Source organism: Rhinolophus ferrumequinum, chromosome 6, assembly GCF_004115265.2.
Source record: "Rhinolophus ferrumequinum isolate MPI-CBG mRhiFer1 chromosome 6, mRhiFer1_v1.p, whole genome shotgun sequence".
Classification (NCBI taxonomy): domain Eukaryota; kingdom Metazoa; phylum Chordata; class Mammalia; order Chiroptera; family Rhinolophidae; genus Rhinolophus; species Rhinolophus ferrumequinum.
Window position 1 is genome coordinate 23326403 of NC_046289.1, and position 18392 is coordinate 23344794.

General features: G+C 45.6%; 1 long non-coding RNA gene across 1 annotated transcript; it reads left to right on the forward strand.

Moving 5' to 3' along the window:
• Positions 1-3015: 3015 nt before the first annotated feature.
• LOC117023786 (uncharacterized) lies at positions 3016-17575 on the forward strand. Its single transcript, XR_004423258.1, has 3 exons — positions 3016-3363; positions 8258-8717; positions 15714-17575. It is a non-coding gene; the product is annotated as an uncharacterized LOC117023786 (long non-coding RNA).
• The last annotated feature ends 817 nt before the right edge of the window (positions 17576-18392 follow it).

Here is an 18392-nt window from a genome sequence, read left to right on the forward strand (position 1 = left end):
CTGGGGTCCCAAGACTCCATAGTCCCAGTTTGCCCCAGAGCTGGCTCTAGCCAACGACCAGGAGAACCTGGGCCTGCAGACACTGCCAGGAGTCCCCCAGCTCCTGCAGCCCCCAGCTCCACATTAGCAAAGCTTTGTTTTGGAAAGATCCGGGAATAAATTTATTCATACAAACTGGAAGTTGATTGGCCACATTAAGAACTCAGCTTACCCCTTCCCTTGGTCCCACTGGCTACAAAAGGAGCTTTGCCCGCCATGAGGCAGCCAATCCAGGATGTGACCACCAGACAGAATTCAACCTTTAATAGGCTGCAATGTCTGCTCAAAAGCACACAACTCCAAGCTTCTGCACCTCCAGTGCCGGGGGCCCTCTGCATCGATCCAGGTCAGGGTGACTGGATCTGGCCCGTCATGAAGAGGAGCTCCTGGGATGAGCACCCATGTGGGCCACCCTTCCTTTCCCCCGCCTCCCATGCCAATCCTGAAAATGAGCAGGAATGGCCAGGAATGTGGCTGGGTGAACTAAGGGATTTTCCTTTCTCTGTGGTTCCCTCAAAGGTAATGTTACAAGGAGCTGTCCAGGGTCTCACCTGGGTCAGGAGAGAGTACAGCACATGAATGGGGTGGGTAGAACCCTGCATTCAGAGGCTATATCACCTTCCTTTCCACCCTCTCCCCAACCTCTTGCCTTGCCTGGTGACCAGTCAGGCTCCATCACCATAGCGGAGGGGTAAACCGTGAGATAGAGAAAAACCTGTCTTAGGCACCCCATTACTCTGTGGATCCCCTTCCACCTAGGCTCCCAGAGCCTTCATGGTCTCCTCCTGCACCATCCCAACCCACACACCCAAACCTGTGCTCACCCTCAAATACTCCAGCATTCTGCTTTCAGCTAGACAGTGATCTTACATCTAAGGTAGTTGTGATTTCCCTGTGGGCAGGGATTATATCTTTCCTCTCACTGTCCCCAAGTCCTCCATAGTGCCTGGCACAGAGAGTCATCTAATTCACTTGAGGGAGTGAGTGAGTAAATGCCAGTGTTAATAATAAGTTATACTTAACGTGACACCCCTCCCAGGGTTATGTGCATTTTGTTCCTTTAACTAAATCCCAGTGGAAGAGACACTTGATGGCAGAGCACTTTCCTAGTGACTATAAGACCTCACCAAATAGGTGGCAACCCTAGAAGTAAAGTTGACCCTTCCACAGGTTGGGGGTGGGGAAGGTCTGTTTATGGGTGAGAAAAGCTGCACTGACAGGAAAAAGGAAGGAAGCAGTTTTTGGCTCTCTGAAAACATTGCCTAGAGACATCCTGGATGCTGCCCAGCTTGCAAAAAAGGGGATCATTCACCACTGTCACTGCCCCAACTGCAGAGAAGCATTGAAAGAGTTTGGTCCATCCACAGGCAGTTAGCCAAGTGTGTCACCATAACACCTCTAATATCCAGTAGAGAGGGATAAAAGCCAGAGGAGACATCTGGATTGTTTGTAGCTGGAGATCAGGGAAGGATGTATGGTGGAGGGAGCGCTTGAGAAAGGAAATGGTTTTGGACACACAAACATTATGGGAAAGGCTTTCCAGGCAGAAGAAACAGCAAGAATCAAGGCCTGATGGCTGGAAGACACAGGTGTGCTGGGAGAAGAGTTTGGCAGCTTGCAATGTACATGAAAGAAGTAATAAGAAATAAATTTGAAAAAGTCAATTGGGATCCAATTATGGAGGGCCTTGGGTCATGCTAAAGAATTTGGACTTTATGTCATAAGTAATGGGAGCATTTTAAGATCTCTTAACAAAAAAAAAAAAAGTGCCTTAATTAGGGAAATAAACCAAAATTTGCTCATCACCAAGGATCAGGCACTCTACCAAGGTTATCACATATAATCCTCACAGTGATCCCATGAGGTTGCTGACATAATCCCCATATTGTAGTTGGGGAAATTGAAATACAAAGAGGTTAGGAACTTGACCAAGTCACACAGCTAAATCCTCATGTAGGTACTTGATATTTCCTTCTTGAGCATGCTTCATGGATAAGCTAAATGAGAATATACTTCAACAAAAATGAAATGAATACCAAGGGAACAAAAGGATAATGCGAGAATAGAATAACTGGTGGGATTAACCCAGGAATCCAATGAAAAGATCTTTCAGAATGACGGCTGTTTCGCAAGCCTCAAAATGTCAGAGAGGTCCCAAGGCGAAAGTCTTCTAGAAGAATATAATCGATTCCAAGAAACACATAAAATGAATAAAAAACTAGATCACTGGAACATGATGGCAAAGACCTAGCTTTCTTTGCCCAAACAGAAAAAAAGAAAGCAATCAAAAACTCTGGGAAAAACAAACTACTAAACAAGAAAGTTAAGGTCCAAAAATGCAACACGATGCATTTGAGCAAATGATGGCACATAAAATAAGCAAATCTTGGGCGGCCAGATGGCTCAGTTGGTTAGAGTGCTGAACTCTCAACACCAAGGTTGCCGGTTCAATTCCCGCATGGGATGGTGGGCTGCGCCCCCTGCAGCTAAGATTGAAGGACAACGACTTGGAGCTGATGAGCCCTGGAGAAACACACTGTCCCCCAATAAAAAAATTAAGAAGAAAAAAAAAAGAAAATCTATTTGATCCTGGGGTTAAGAATATGGTCCTTCGAGTGACACAGGTGTCTGCCCTTGAACATGCAGGGAAAGAAATATGATAATAGACCATCACTAGGCTCTTCACCCATTTACCCACACAAAATACACTACTCCAATTGCTGTTTATTGGTTTTCAACTTTTACAGTGGACCATGAACAAAGAAGGGAAAGGTTCACTATGATTTTAGGACAGGATATAATGTTATACCATACTTGAAAATGTAGAAATTTAAATACAGCTGGTAGAGGAGGTGAGAGGGGAAGAAGAAAGGGGAAGGCCCGGATGATGATGATGATGTGAATATCCTGTCTTATGGAGTAAGGAGTCCAGTACAATTGAGAGCTAACGAAACACAGTTATCAATAGGGAAACCAGAAATAGTGACTGTACCAGTTAGAATTCAAGAAAAAGGGAACTGTTATGGGGATTAGACCTTATTTAGTTATGGAGCCTGGCTAATCAGTCTACGTAAGACTACTGTAGCCTCTGTGTCTGGTGTTGGGTCTGTGGTCAGCAGAAGAGGCTGTTGAGAAGAACAGATGGAAGTGAGGAAGAGGAAGAACAACCTGGAACCCACAAGGACAGCATCTGTCTCGTTCCACCTCCAATCTCCATGATGTGGATGACCTTTGGATAAGCAGGTACCCCTATCAGGGAGCTGCACATGCATCTGGCCCAGGACACAGAAGAGCTAGAGGAGCCCTGGGCGGCACGCCAACAAGGTGAGCCGCATATCAGGGACAGCAGGCAAACTGCAACAGTGCCTGGCCCTACGCCAGCCTTCAGAGAGTAAAAATGGCTGTTGCTTCACTTCTGCCTTCCAAATTTTGCACAATTGTCCCTCCTGGCTAATCCTTACTTGGAACCACACAGGGGAGGGAATTTTGGGAAATGTAGTTCCCGTTGACACGAATTGATATAGCTGAAAAACTGGGAGACGGACAAGGGTAATTGTTACAGGGTGGGTTCTCTGGAAACAGACACTAAGACAGTGAGGGACACGTGATGCTTATTGGGATGGACACCTTTGAAAAAAGGGGAAGGAAGCAGGTTGAGCAGAAGGAGAAGTTAAATTGCAATGCAGACCCTACCAAGCCTCTGCCGACCGGGCCCAGAGCACTGAAGTAAGTATTCACTGTTAGAGTCCGCGTTGAGCAAAAATAGCCCGGCCTTATTCCCTCACTGTGCTCACACACTGGATGCAGGCTGCCCCAGGAAGGGTGTGGACCTGGGGCAAGGTGGCTCTGTACCTCTGAGGCTGACCCTGAAGGAGCTAGCGGCTGGTGGCCATCTGCTGACCACATTGCCCACAACTGGGCAGCAAGTCCATTTTTGAAGGTAGGATCTGGATGGCACGTCTCCATGTCTACCCAAGTGTACAGATGAGCTAACCTGCTTTTTCAGAGCAGGGAGACCAAGTCCCCAGAGGACCCACCTGGACACAGCACGATTAGCCAATTATTTAGAGAGAGGAAGGTAAAGTGACAGAACCTAAAACCAAACCAGTTAAAAGCCATTGCCTCCGAGGGACAGATGGAATGGAGGTCTGTATTTTACTGTAAGCCCTTTGGTATCGTTTTATTTTTCTGACCACGTGCATGTAGTTCTTCAATTAAATATTTGAAAGTTTTTTAAAAATTCGAATCTGTCTGATTCCAAGCCGTATCCCAGGCAGACCTACCTGGAGTGGGAAGAGAGAATCTTCGCTCTGTCCAGAGAAGGCAGGCACAGGTGTGAGTGCCTGGCTGTGGCTTGGCATGTGGTGCCTGGCCCATCCATTCCTAAGGCCAGAAACTGGCCAAGTGTTTCATCTCGTGCCTCAAATGGATGGGCGCACTCCCAGGCCCTGAGAGTCAGGGGAAATACCAACTCCCGCATTGTGCTGGATTGGGGACCATGCCATTTCCCCTGGAAAGCTGCTGAATTACCATCACCGAGAACAGAGGTGCCTTTTCGTATATCTGGGCCCCACCCAAATTTTAACATGTATGATTTAGACTTGGAGCAGCAGGGCCGACACCTGGAGAATGTCAGGGGTCAGGTGGCACGGGAAGGTGGGCTTGTCCAGTGGAGGACTCCTTAAAGACTAGCTGGACCTGGTGACTAATGTGGGAGGGTCAGTTGGTCAGATGATGTCCCTTCTTATTTTTTAGATTTAGGATTACAATTACTACAGCACAGTAAGTTAGGAAAATAAAGACAAGTTGGCCCTGACTCCACCACCCTAACACAATTGTTTCTTCCCTGCCATATTTTCCTCACTTCGTTCTCCCCTGCATCTGTCTTCTCTGTAATCTAGTTGTCATCAGACTGTACATTAATTTTGACTCTTGTGTCTCCTACTAAAGTTATATCATATGCATTTTCTGTGTTGTTACCTATGCTTCATAACCATAATTTTAAGTCACTGCATAATATGAGGTCAGGGATTTTGTCCCAGAATCTAAGTGCACAGTAGATATTTTATACCTTTTTAAAAAAAAAAATGGAATGCATGATTGGGCCATGATTTGTTTTACTATTCTCCTACCAAGAGGGGTTAAGGAATTTGTTTCCAATTTTTCAAACATGTTGTCTAGTTTCTTTCCTGTGCATCCATCCATTTTTGTTCAATATCCCCAATAAACGCCCAAAGTCTGTTCTTTGCCTGATGCTTCCAAATCACACAGACTCTACCCTTCACTTATTATATGAGTAAATCAACCGGATGCCTGTTGAGCAAGCACCAGTACCCAGTACAGGGTTGGTTACCTGAGAAAAGGCAAATCGAGCTAATGGGTGGGTCAGCGGAGTGGGCAGCACGGGTCCCGTCTGAGCTACAACCCTCCAAGTATTCACAGTCAGTGGGTTCCGTCGACACTGCTGTCGCCATCAAGTACCCTTCATCCTGAAATAGTGGCCCAGACCCTGCCAGTAATTTCATGTCAGTGCTTACATTTTTCGTGTAAATTTCACATTCAAATATCATGAACATGAAACATAAACACTCAGCCCACCATAGCATTTTAATGAGGTTCAACTGGGTTCAGCACATTTCATTGCTTACAATTGTGTGAAAGCTTTTCAACCCAGATCACTTCCTTAGGTCTGCCCCATTACAGCCAAGACAAACTGTTTTCTGAGCGCTTTAAAGATTGGGGAGAACTATTCTGGGCAAAGGGTGAATACCCACAGGGCCTTCCTTGGCTCTGATTAGCTGGACCAGCAGTTTAACTGAGCCACTGCAAACTCCTGAAGAGGCAGAGCTGAGTGATAAACCATGATCGGAGACAATCACCCACTCATCCTAAAAATACTCCCCGGGAACCTTAGCGTTGCTCCTGCGTTTTTCAAATCATAGCCACGTCTGCAGCCCTTACACACTTCCTATGGAGCAAGGGAAGCGTCATTAGTATTCCCAGCTGACAAAGGTGGCAACTGAGGCCTAGAAAGATAAGGTGACTTGTCCAAGACCATGGGACAAAAAATTTGTTGTCCAAGATCCTGCTACTAAATAGAGTCAGGTACAGACTAAGCTGCTATAATAAAGAGGCTTAAAAATACAACAGGCAGTCCAGGCCATTAGGTGCCTCCGCCATCCTCAACCCACGGCTTCCATTGCTGTGCCCAAGAAGGCTTCTCCAGCGGTCCTCAGCCACTGCCGTAGCAAGGGGGACAGGGCAGGGGAGAGGTCATACATTCCTTTTAGGGCCAGCTCAAATGTAGGTCACTTCACCCATATCCCAGTGGCTAGAACATCATTGTATGGACCTACCAAGCAGCAAAAGAGGCTGGGTGACATGTGCCCCGATCAAACTCAGGAGTTCTATTATCAAATCAGAGGAAATGGAAGTCGTGGACAACCAGCACATACATCAAGGGCGACCCCCAGGTGATGGATGAGAGATACCCAGGAACAGCTCAGTGTCACCATCTCTGATTGTCCTGGAGTTTTCTTCCTAGTCCCTCAGTAGAGCTCACAGCCAGACTTTCTCTTTGATAACGTGGATCACAGCAGTGCCAGATTATGGTTCATACTGTACTGGGCTTAAGACCAAGGGAAAAAAAAGCATGAAAACTGGGCAAATCCTTGCCCACGGGGAGCTTACATTTTAAGAGGCAACAAAGCCAAACATAACAGGGCATGCTGACCAGAGAACAAAGTATGAAACCAACAAATGACCTAATGGCAAAACAGACACATATACCAGGCAAGGGAGCAGGGCATCAAAGGATAAAGTGAAAACCCCTGGACTGGTCTTCAAGCTTAGCTTCCTTCTCACCCTCTATTTCCCGTTGCCTCCCCCTGTGCACTGACTCTCCCCACCCCAAACAGCTCACCAGTCATCCTCTAAACATGCCATGTACTTACTTTTTTTTTCTTTGTTCTGCTAGTCCAGATCAGATAACATCTCTTTATCAAGAGTTCCCTGAATCTCCCAAACAAAAATTAATCACTTTAATGTCTATAATCTCAAAGCACTTTTTAATATGCAGATCAAATCACTTATTACATCGTATGTATTATGAACAGTTGGGCATCAGTATGTCATTCCACCCAACCCAGAATAAGAATTTCACCCAATCTTGTATACCCACTGCCGAACACACAGTGCCTGGGAGGTGATGCGGTTAAATGAATGAGGGACCCTCAAAATGGCAGAAATTGTCTTACTTATCATCATACATCAGGTGCACAATATATGCACAATGCCTGGCATAGAGTTGGTGCTTGATAAGTGGAGTTTGATGGACTCAATCTGAATTTAATTAACAAAAGATGCAATCAGGTACAGCAAAGACAGGCCCCAAAAGGCACAACACACCTGGTGCCAACCCAGTCCAGTTGCACCAATGTGATTTTCAACCTATAGACCCCATGTGTCCAGCTTGGTCTGCCCAGAAGATGCAAAGGCTTGGGGTACATTTGGCAAAATTTGTCTGGAGCTGGAGCCAACCATGCTGCACTTTGGGCTCCCCTCCTGTCCTCTCCCCACTCTCACTCCCCAAGGCTCAGTCGTTGCATCTCTGGTCCTCACACTCCATCCCCCAGCAGAGGGCACGACTGGATCACTTGTATTCAGTTCCTATTGTGTGCCAAGCACAGTGCTTGGCACTAAGGTATAGCAGTGAACCAGACGAAGAACCCTGCTCATGTAACGCCTAGCAGGGGACTGCACAAGGCTAAATGACCCCAAGTGACACGTTCAGGTGTGCTCATCACCTTGAGAGTAGCATCTACCTTTAGGACATCAGGCAGTTTACCGTCAGCATGTCTTCCCTCCTGAACTCAGAGAACATGAGAGTGAGTCCACTGTCAGAGCCCCAGACCTGCCACCTGCCAGCTGTGAGCACATTTATCCTCTCCAAATCTGGCCCCTCAACCCTAAAATGAGGTCAGTAACAACACCTGTTTGGTCTGCCGTTCAGGGTTAGATGAGGACTAAATAGCAGGTGAAAGGGCTCTACAAGCTGTAAAGTAGTAAATGTTGCTTCTTATTGTTTTTACAATTAGTATTATTATTCCTAAGTAACCCTTTCTTTCTCCTAATATTTCCCTCTATCACTGGTGGTATCACCATTTTCCCAGTCCCTAAGCCTAAGGATATCTGTTATCTGTTGTTTCTGTCTTTCCAGACCTTTTGTCCCCTTTATCAGATAACAAAGCTCTTTTTCCCTGTGGGGAGCACATTCTATGTGACACAAGTCCCTGGACTCAGAGCCTTCATCCCCCAGCTACAGTGATCGGCTCAGAGATGGGCACATGACCCAAGCCAGCCAGCTGGAGTCCTTTGGGGATTTTCTCACCAAAGCTATCAAAGAAAATGGTCTCTTTCTGCTGAGAGGGTGTGATTCTGGGGCTCCAGCAACCACTGATACCATCATGCAGAGAAAGCCTGTCTGAAGAATAAGCCAAGTCGAGTCAAGAGAGGAGAGAGAAAGACTGTCTTGTCAAGCTGTTCCTATGCCAGCTGCAATCCTGCACTTCCGAAGCGCACAAATGAAGATGAGCGCTCTTTTACATAAACCAGATTCAGTTGGGTTTCTTTCACTCAAAATTGAAGACCACCTGACGAATCCAAGACTCAAAACTTAGGTAATATGTTCTATTTGCCCGTTTCCTTCAACCCCAACATTTGATCTACTGGAGCTTGTAAACAACGTCCCTTCCACTACATGTTTCTGGCCAGACTCTTTTTGTCTCATACCTGGAGGTGACCTGGTGGGGAGATCTGTGGGATAGAGCCAGATAGAGCTAAAGTGAACTCTGGCTCCATTAGTCACTCTTTGGTCACGTGATCTTGGGCTTCTCTGGCCTTCAGTATCTTCGTTTGTAAAGTGGGATAAATAAATCCATACCATGCCTGGCTATTTTGAGTATGAAATGAAAAGAGGTCTATAAGTGTGCAGTGGAGACTGAATAAGAGTTAGCTATTATCACTATAACAATAGAGTAGCCTTCTAGCTTTGTCAGTAGAGGGAAGGCAATACATCCTGTTTTCATTTGGGGGCCTTAATTATCTTTCTCTGAGATCAAAGATTCAAACAAAAAAAAAAACCTCAGACCAGGGCCCAGTCTGAGAAAACAAGACTCAGGCAGTTGTGGATGCTTGGGAGCCACTGGGTAGAAGAAAAGATGATGGAACTGCTGGAGGAATAATGCTTGAGCAGAGATGGTCTCCTGGCACCAAGGAGGGATGCTCTTAGTACAAAGCCCCAGCTGCTGCAGCAGCCAATTACAGGAGTGTGCCACTGTAGGTGTCCACCCCTGGAGAGGCCAGGTCAGGTCGGGTTAGGGTGGAGATAATGGACTGGTCCTCAGAAGTAAGAAGAGTCCTCTCCCGGGTGAGGTCGAAGGTGGGGTCAGTGCTTAGGAGCTGAGTACATGCATGATTTCCTGTGAGTGTGTAGTGTGTTGGTGCTCTGCAATATACCAAACATGGAATCTGCTCTTTCCTTTTCTTGACCACTGGTCTGGCTTATTGTTCCTAAAGAAAGAGAACAGGACTAGGAGTCTGGTGTCTGGGATTCGGACCTCATTTGCAATTGATGTGCTCTGTGACCTTGGGAAAGGGGTCTCCCCTCTCTGGGCCTTGGTTCCTTCCCTATAAAAGGGGATGGAAAGGGGAGTGGCAGATGGTCTCTAAGGTCGCTTCCAGAGCTAACATTGGCGTCCAGGAGATCCTCAAGCCCTATGGGTTAACCAGGCTGGGCCCAGGTCCCACTACTCCAGACCACACCAAGGGCTTTTGTTTTCAAGGAATCCGGTGGTGGGGAGGGCTCCCCAATTTCCGTAGATGTTTATCCCAAGAGAAATGATGGAGTGTGTGTTGAATGTGGGTAGCCCTGGGGACGTTCTCCTCACTGGACAGTGTTGCCTCTGTGACACCTCCACATGGAGAAAGGTGAACCAGGAGCTAGGGGGTGAGCATCCCTGTTTAACAGCTTTCCATTTGTTTACCAAAAAAATATTGTTCCATCATAAAAATTCCCAAAATAGTTCTTTCCCTGGCCAGACTGACTGGCAGGCGCCCAGCTTGGGAGCCCAGCCTTGCTGGAGACATTCTCTGAGGGAGGCAAAATTAGCCGGAAAGGTCGGGGGCTGCAGTTTGAAGACCACCAGCCCCACATCCTGTGGGGTGGGGCACGGAGGGTTAGAGCCACAGATTGGCTTTCTGGGGGGTTCTGGGCAGTGACGGGATTTTCCCCAGAGGCTCAGCAAGTTTATTTTTAGCTAAGAAGGGCTTCCTCTGCTCTAGGCAGAGTGGGAGGGGTCTCATAGGCTGGAGGTGAGACAAATGCTTTCTCCTCTACTGGAATGCTCTCTCCCACACTCATATTCTGGCACCTTCTCATCCCACAGTTCTCCACTTAAAGCAGTTCTTCAGAGATCCTTTCTCTTAAAGCCCTTTCCCCAAAGTGACCCAAATTAGGGTCTCAGCCATACAATCTCATAGGATTCTTTCTTTCCCTTTGGAGAATTTAATATGGTTTATACTTAGAAATAAGAACATCAGTCTTTCCCATAGTCTATGAGATTCTTGGGCAGAGAATGTTGCTCAGTACTTACCCCAAGTACCTTTGCACATAGTAGGTGCTCAGTATCATTCCCATTTACAGAATGGTTCAATAACTTGCTTGAGTCCAGAAAAACTAAGTAACTTATCCAAGGTCATATAGCTCACAAATGCCAGAAGTAGGATTTGAACCCAGGTCTGTCTGACTCCAAAACCCAGGTCTTAATTCCATGTCCTGCTCCACGTGGTCCTAAGACTGGATAAGTCACTGAATGAGAGGGTACTTAGCAGCCATAACAGTGTCTTCTCTGTCACTTTCTTCCTGACCCCATAACAGGGAGGAAGGAAGGTTATAGACTGCCCCCAAGGAGACTCAGTACTTATCACGGGAGCCTCACATGTAACAAGGGATCAATAAGTATGTACTGGGTGAATATTACTTCTGCCTGGAACTCCAGATATCTCCGAACGGTATACCAGTCTTGTGGGGACCCGTTTCTATTTGGGGATGTGAGAGTGAAGGAGAGGGATAAATAAAAATGACTCCACTCAATCCCTTCAACTTATCTGTTCTCCTTGCCCCCTCCACGCTAACCGAACCAGAGCAGGACGGCAAATAGAAAAACGATCTGTAGTTAAGAGTTGTCTTCACAGACAACTCTTGCCGTAGCCCAGAGCTCCCAGGTTGGGTTTCCAAGCAAATGTTGGGTTTCCACCCTCATGGCCTCCTAAGAGGCCCTACTTTTATACCCAGATCCTCCCTATACCTTTCTTAATCTTTTGGAAAGTGGGAATATTCACCTTAAGGGAAATTCACCTTAGAATTGAATCAATTAAATTAATTAAATAAATAAATTTACCTTAGAATAAAATGTTAATTTTATTGAGTTACAATATGCAATCTACGTGAATATAATGGCTTGCCTTGCAAACCCAGCTTTAAGACAAGCTCTCATACCACATACTGGGGTGAGGGGAGAGAGAGAGGCAGAGAGTGGGAGGGAGGGAGGGAGGGACGGAGGGGGGGAGGGGGAGAGAGAGAGAGAGAGAGAGAGAGAGAGAGAGAGAGAGAGAGAGAGAGCGCGCGCGCGCGCGCGCACGCTTGGAAAAGTGAAGATGTTTCCTCCGGCCATTCCACTCAGTGTGTATAGGCTCCACAGAATGAAGAACAAGACAGCAAATATTCCCTCAGCTCCTTATTTCAGTCCCCACAAAGCTTAGCACCATTTGGCACATTAAGTGGATTCTAATATATAAAGATGTGTATCTTTTCATATATCTTGACCCCTAAATGCAAGGCAACTACTTTGTGATGCACAAATCCACGTATATCGTATTTTAATAGGGAAGTTATCTTCAAAGGTAATTTTACTGGACATGATTTTCTTCTTTACATACTGGCTTTAGAACTGTATTGTCATTTGTATCCATTGAGGGGGAATCAAACTACACAGCCAAACAACAAAAAAATGCCTCCTTAAAATCTCACCACTCAGAGATAACCAATATATATTTCCAAGGGGCTTTTCTTAAGGCAAGTGGATACAAATGAGTATTTATTATATCAATGTCTCAGAAAGGGAAAAGTAGAAAAAAGATGTTCTTTTGAAATTTACAAGTTGTCATTTTTTTCAAAGTCTTTTCTTTAAGAATACAATGGGCTTGATTCTCTCCTTCTCAAACTCCCTTTAAGACTCTGGGCCAATTTTCTGCACTGTTAATATTTGTACCAGAAATTCTCCTTGGCTTCCTCGATTCTAAGCAGGTGAGAGTCAGAATCACTCCCAAGAGAAAAAAGGCCAAAGGAATGAGGACCAATCTTTTTCTTCTTCCCAGTTTGGCCTCTCGTTAGTCCTGTAGGGAAGCAGGCCAAGGAAGACTGAATCACTTCCATAAATCATACCTGTGCTCAGCTTACAGCTCAGGGACACTGAGCTGTACCCCAAACTTGGACCATCTGGGAACAGGTAGGCTCATCTCTGTTCCCTCTGGAGACCAGATGGCACAGGGAGAAACAGAAGGAATACTTAGACTGAGGGTGACGTTTAGAAAACCAACACACTTCTTTGCCCCATTCAATCCATTTCTAGTGTCAGCTTTTTTCTTTTCCCGGTTGAGGAGAAAGGTAGAATTTAAGAGCAAGTGTTCACTGTCGAGTGCTACCTGGGGAAAATGTATATATATATATATTTTCAATACACTGTGGATTTTGTAAGGGCCTGATTCCATTTTGCTTCACTTTGTTCACAATTTGGTGGTTGCAAATCTAGTCCAAGATTGGCTAAGGATTTGCAAAATCAGTGGTTTTGATTAAGTATTTGGACTTTGATCTTTGAATGGATACATACATGGAATTAACCTTAAAAAGAAAACAGCGCTGCTTAGATGAAAGAAATCACCAGCCTCTTGCTCCCCTGAGTGTCAAGATACTTCTATACTATGGCCAAATGCACTACTAAGGAATTTGATAATTACCTTTCCAGTTAGAATGGCACATATTCACAGCTCGGATTCAAGAATTTGTTTAAAAATGCAACTATAAATAGTGCAGGTACTTCCAGGTTTCTAACATCAGTCTTGCAAATTTCCTGTACTTATGAATAGCCTGTTGTTCAAGCCACCCAACCACAGTCAACAAATGGACTTGTGTGAGCTAGTATCCCTTCACCACCTTTGTATTTATTTAACCACCTAGTCCCAAAACAATTTAAGCTGACTTCTAAAAAAAAAAGTACATGCGATATAATGAAAGCAAAACAATAGGTAAGTAAGAAAATAAAGAAAAGAGGAGAACAAGGAAAAAATACGATGAAGATGCTAAGGGTGAAATTTCACTTCTACAAGTTGTGAGGCTCTGACACTCAAGATTGCTTCAAATTTTAATATGAGATTGTACTGGATAAAGAAAAAAAGGAGACATAGCCAGTTATATGATTTATAGTTTCCATAAAATAAAAGCCAGGTGTTTAGGAGAAACACGACTATTCCTGGAACTAAGACCTAAGAGAAATTTCTCCCATTGATCCTCATAAAGAAAACATTCTTACCATGTATACAACAAGGAGTTCCATAATTTTGTCTCCTAAAACATCCCTCAATGTAGGCTGATCGCTTCTTAACAAAGTTGAGTTTGTTAAAAGCATTTCCACTAGAGACCAAAAGCATGTGGTTCAAATCCACAGGTGGAATGATTCAAGGACAGTGTTTATGAAATAAAAGAATAGATAGAGTTAAAATTTTGAGACAATTCTCATCAAGCTTTATTTCTCTAAACCAAGCATTAGTTAACATCATGAGTACAATGAATTTACGGTTGCTTTCTCCCTGACCAGCATCTGTGATGCTCGTTAAACATCATTCTATGTGTTTTAACTTGAGCCAAGCCAGGGTTGAGCCGCACCACGCCCTTTCTTCTCTCTTACAGAGAAGACTTGAAACATCAAGTCCTCTCCTTATCCTCCTTCAGCGTTCAAGACCTACCTGGGCCCATCTCGGGATAGCTTTCTCATACAGTACCACCTCTAAACAAGTGGAGATTATGCACCACTCGATATGTTCTAAGTCCCCCTCTTTGGCTGCAGACCCCATATCTTCTCTGGGGTATGCTCTCCAATCCCGCTGTCCACCCACTTTCCTATTCTCTTCCCACTCCCCAAGTATATGAGGTTGACCAGAGGTTGACCAGTATATGAGGTTGACCAGGGTTCTGGAATTCATGTCTATGGAGTTGTTCTGGAGCTCTGACTGGGTCCAGGTTTAGGGCAAGCAAATCACTCCTGCTGGCTAGCAGGATATTTCTTTCATAAAATCGCATGAGATTAGGCGGCCAGAATGGTGCTGACATGCTGATTTCAGGTGACGCTCACATCAGCAACGAAGAATTGAAGGCTCTGCGCTATCAGTGATCACTACTGATCAATGGGCTTGAGCCTCATGGGCGGGCTACGCACCAGCTCACCCCTGCTCCCCTTCCCCCACCCAAAAATATAATCAGTGCCACAGGACCCACACACCCCGAGATGTCCCTACGCACAGGTGTCCCTACTCACCTCTCTTTGTCCTCTTCCTTCCAACTCCTACTTGGTGATCTCAGGAGGAGAAATGTTTCCCTCTTTCTCTCTTCCTTCACTTCATTCCATTAGTCAAGAAAAGCCCAAGCCCTAATCACATCTCATCCATTTAAACAGTGGGGCTAGTGACGCCTTAGGAAGGCAGAGAAAGTCACAAATGTAAAAGTCAAATCAACCGTTGCCAAAAACCAGGACCATTAACATCTTAGAATACCTAAAGGTCCCGTACAGGATTCTCGGAAAGTCTTCCTCTATCTCTGCCTCAAATAAAAGCTGCACACCACTACCACCGACAGCCATGATAATTCTTTTTTTTAATCTGATTTGATTTTACAGTTTTCCTATTTAAGCACTGATGGTGAAAAAGTAGTGTTTCATACTTGCATTAATTCCAAATGGGCAGTATTTCAACTACATCTGAAGTTAAACAAGTTTTAGGGATTAATTAAACCACATAGCCATATATAATTTTTTTTATGGGAAAATGTATTCCCAGTCCCCATAACCACTTTATAAATGAACTTCTGGTATAGAATGTTGGGTATTTCCCATCCAGTATCACCTACACATGCGAAAGACAGAATTGGGAATACTGAACAGTATTGGCAGTGAATAATGCCTGAGCATCGAAAGCACGGATTCCTCCACAAATGGTCACTTCTGGAAGACAAGAAATCTTCCAGAACTTTGAGATATTGGTATACCAAAAACTATTGAAACAAAACTCCCTGTATAGTGTGCACATGTGCACCCCCACAGATACACACACACACCCTGCACAGATTTCCGAGTGTGAACGTTGGACCAGGTATTGAAAGCATTGTGCAGCACGACACGTTGAGGTTTTGTTGCATTAAGATTTGTACTTAGGAACACGGGGTTATAAGGTCCTTCTGGGGAAGTGATGCAGGCATTGGGGCAAGTTGTACTCTTTTCTTTTCAGGCTGTGGGGATATTTAAACCTCTTACCAAAAAAATATTGTACTCTTTTTTGATCATGAACAGGCAGACGTGTATCTGTAGGAAATTAAATGACTATGGATGAGTTCAATATAGAACGGAGATGGAGGAGCAGTGAATGAAGGGACAGGGACGCTCCGTTCCAGACCAGCTCTTCGTTGCCTGTGTGACTGAGGGTAAGTTGTCTCACCTCTCTGCACCTCCGTCTGCTGCACTGTGAAAGGGCAGGCGAGGCCAGACCCACATCAAAGAGTCCTCCGTGCTGAATGCCCAGGATTTTGCCCCCTGAGCAGCCCTGAGTCATGTTACGCTGTCACCGTATCCACGCAGGCCTCGGAACACCCAAACCCAGGCTGGGACCCCCTGACCAGCTTCCCAGGTAAGAGCTGCAGCCAGTTGCCACTTAGGCAAATGTCTGCACACTCTCACCTCCCTCCTCTTTCTCCAGACATTTGGTGGCCTCCTGTGTACACAAACTCACAGAGCTGCTGAAGATAAACAGAGTGATGTTCAGACCCTGAAACTATGAGGGAACAGCTGATGGTATCATAACACCAGGCAGAAAACTCGGGGAGCTCGTCCAAACCACACAGCAAATTCACGGCGTGATGTTCACCCCACTGCAGGAGGGGCCTAATGATTCTCCCTTGTCCCACCTGCCAACTCGGTACCCCTGGAGGCCCAGGCAGCAAGCCTGGAGCGACGGTGAGGATGGATTTTTGTCTCCAACTTCCACCCTCTTGGAGCGGCCAGTGCTGGGCGGCCCTACAAATGTTTGCCGGCTGCAGTCTTGGCCACACAACAGTCAGAGAAAGCGTCTCCTAAGTACTGGTGTTCATAGTACAGAAATCCAGCCTCCAGAATTAAATAGGGAGGGAGGAGAGCTGTGTAAGGTGGGGTCCTCTGGATGGTTATGTTTTTACAATTTTAAAAAGTTATGGATGTTTCTGCCACATACGCCTATATCCAAAAGCTAAACCAGGATAAGCTAAGAAGGCAGAACTAGGCCCGCATCGTAGGCTGAATAAATCATTCTACCACCGACCTATAAGCCTTAAGAAAGCCAGGGTTTTGTCTGTCTTGCCCACTGTCGGGGGCATGGCTTCACATCCAGGAGGTCTTCAATAAACATTTTTGTATGCTTGTTCATTAACCAAAAAGCAGGCAGACTTTTGAGTGAGAGGAAGTTTATTTTAAATGAATAGTGAATGGAGGCGCAGACCAGAGAAAAGGAGACTACAGTCAGAATTGTGAGGTGGAAAAAGAGGGTTCTTTGCATGGCAGGTCATTGTTGTAAGCATTCTAGAAACATAAACATTCACCCCAGAAATCCTAGGAGCCACCTACCACCCTGGACTGCTGTTTTCCCCCAAAGTTTTAAATACATTATATATAGGGACACAGGCTATGAACTTTTGGAGCGTGATACAGTGAAATTCCTGTTTGTCTAAAAAGACGCACCCTAGGAAAGGAGCCCCTTATTAGCTGAGAGCTGGGTGGCGCATTCCAGTTCTCTTGGGGCAACTTCTGGCCAGGCCAAAGCCCTCATTCCCTCTGAACCTGAGGAAGTGGAGGGCGGCAGCAAGAGAGGAGAAGAGGAGAAGGCGGCCAAAAAAGCTCCCCTTTACCCACTCCAAGCCCTCTCCCCACCCCCATTGTCCATAGATCTTCTTCCCCAGGATCAACAGGTGGTAGGAAGCCAAAGTCTCTCCAGCATTTTCATGGATGACTCTCTCCTCTTTGGTTTGTTGCTCATTTCTGAAAAGAAGGTTCTGGGTGCTGTGATTGTCCTATACACCCAATGACTCCCACACCAAGGGAGATGTGAAGGTGCTGAGATCAGGTGGTGCTATTAAATAGAGCCAGGGTGGCTCCCCCTGGATGCCCCGCCTTGTGTATTTCACAGCCTGTTAAGTCTGGTGGGTGTATCCTTAGGGCTTCTTACACCCAGGTCCTGCTAGGAGAATGCAAGAAAGGGTGTTGGGAGACATATCTACTTTACAGTCTGCTGAAATTGGTTCTAAGGCCCAGTGTGGGCAAACCATGGGCTTTAGAGGATTCAATGAAATCATGCAGAGGTAGAACTTAGCACAGAAAGTTCTGAATTTGTCTCAGAAACAGGCATGCATTCAACAAATATTTACTAGCAGTTACTACGAACCAAATACTGTGCTAGGCACTAGGGATGCAAATCTGAACAAAATAAAATCTTATGCCTCTGGAGCTTCCATTCCACTGATGGAGGCAGATAATACATCAAAAATATATAGCATGTACCTTGGAAAAAATTAAGTATCCAGGCTGGAGTGTCAGATAAGCCATAGAGTGACAGCCACCAGCACATTCAGAGGCAAGAGGGCTGAGTCTCGAGTAGGATGTGTGGTTATGCCTTAACACAGAGTGGGAGCTGATGGGAGGGGAAGGAAAGGTGGGGTATCACTATGCATCTCTCTACATTAACGAGTTTGGTATAGTTTGAATGAACTTCCCAGAAGCCCTTCCCTCAGATACTGCCCAGGAGTCACTGGTTGTCCTGAAGCATTGCCTGTTAAAAACTGTCTCCAACGCCTCAAACCGACAGAACAGTCCCTATGTGTTGGGGAGTGGAGGGGGAGGGAGGCTCCTCCCCCAAGAGCCAGTGCTTCCCAGATGCTGGCTCAGTTTTCCCAGAGTGATCGGTCTTTGGAAGTCTAAAAACCACATCATTCAGAACCAGTTCTTCAT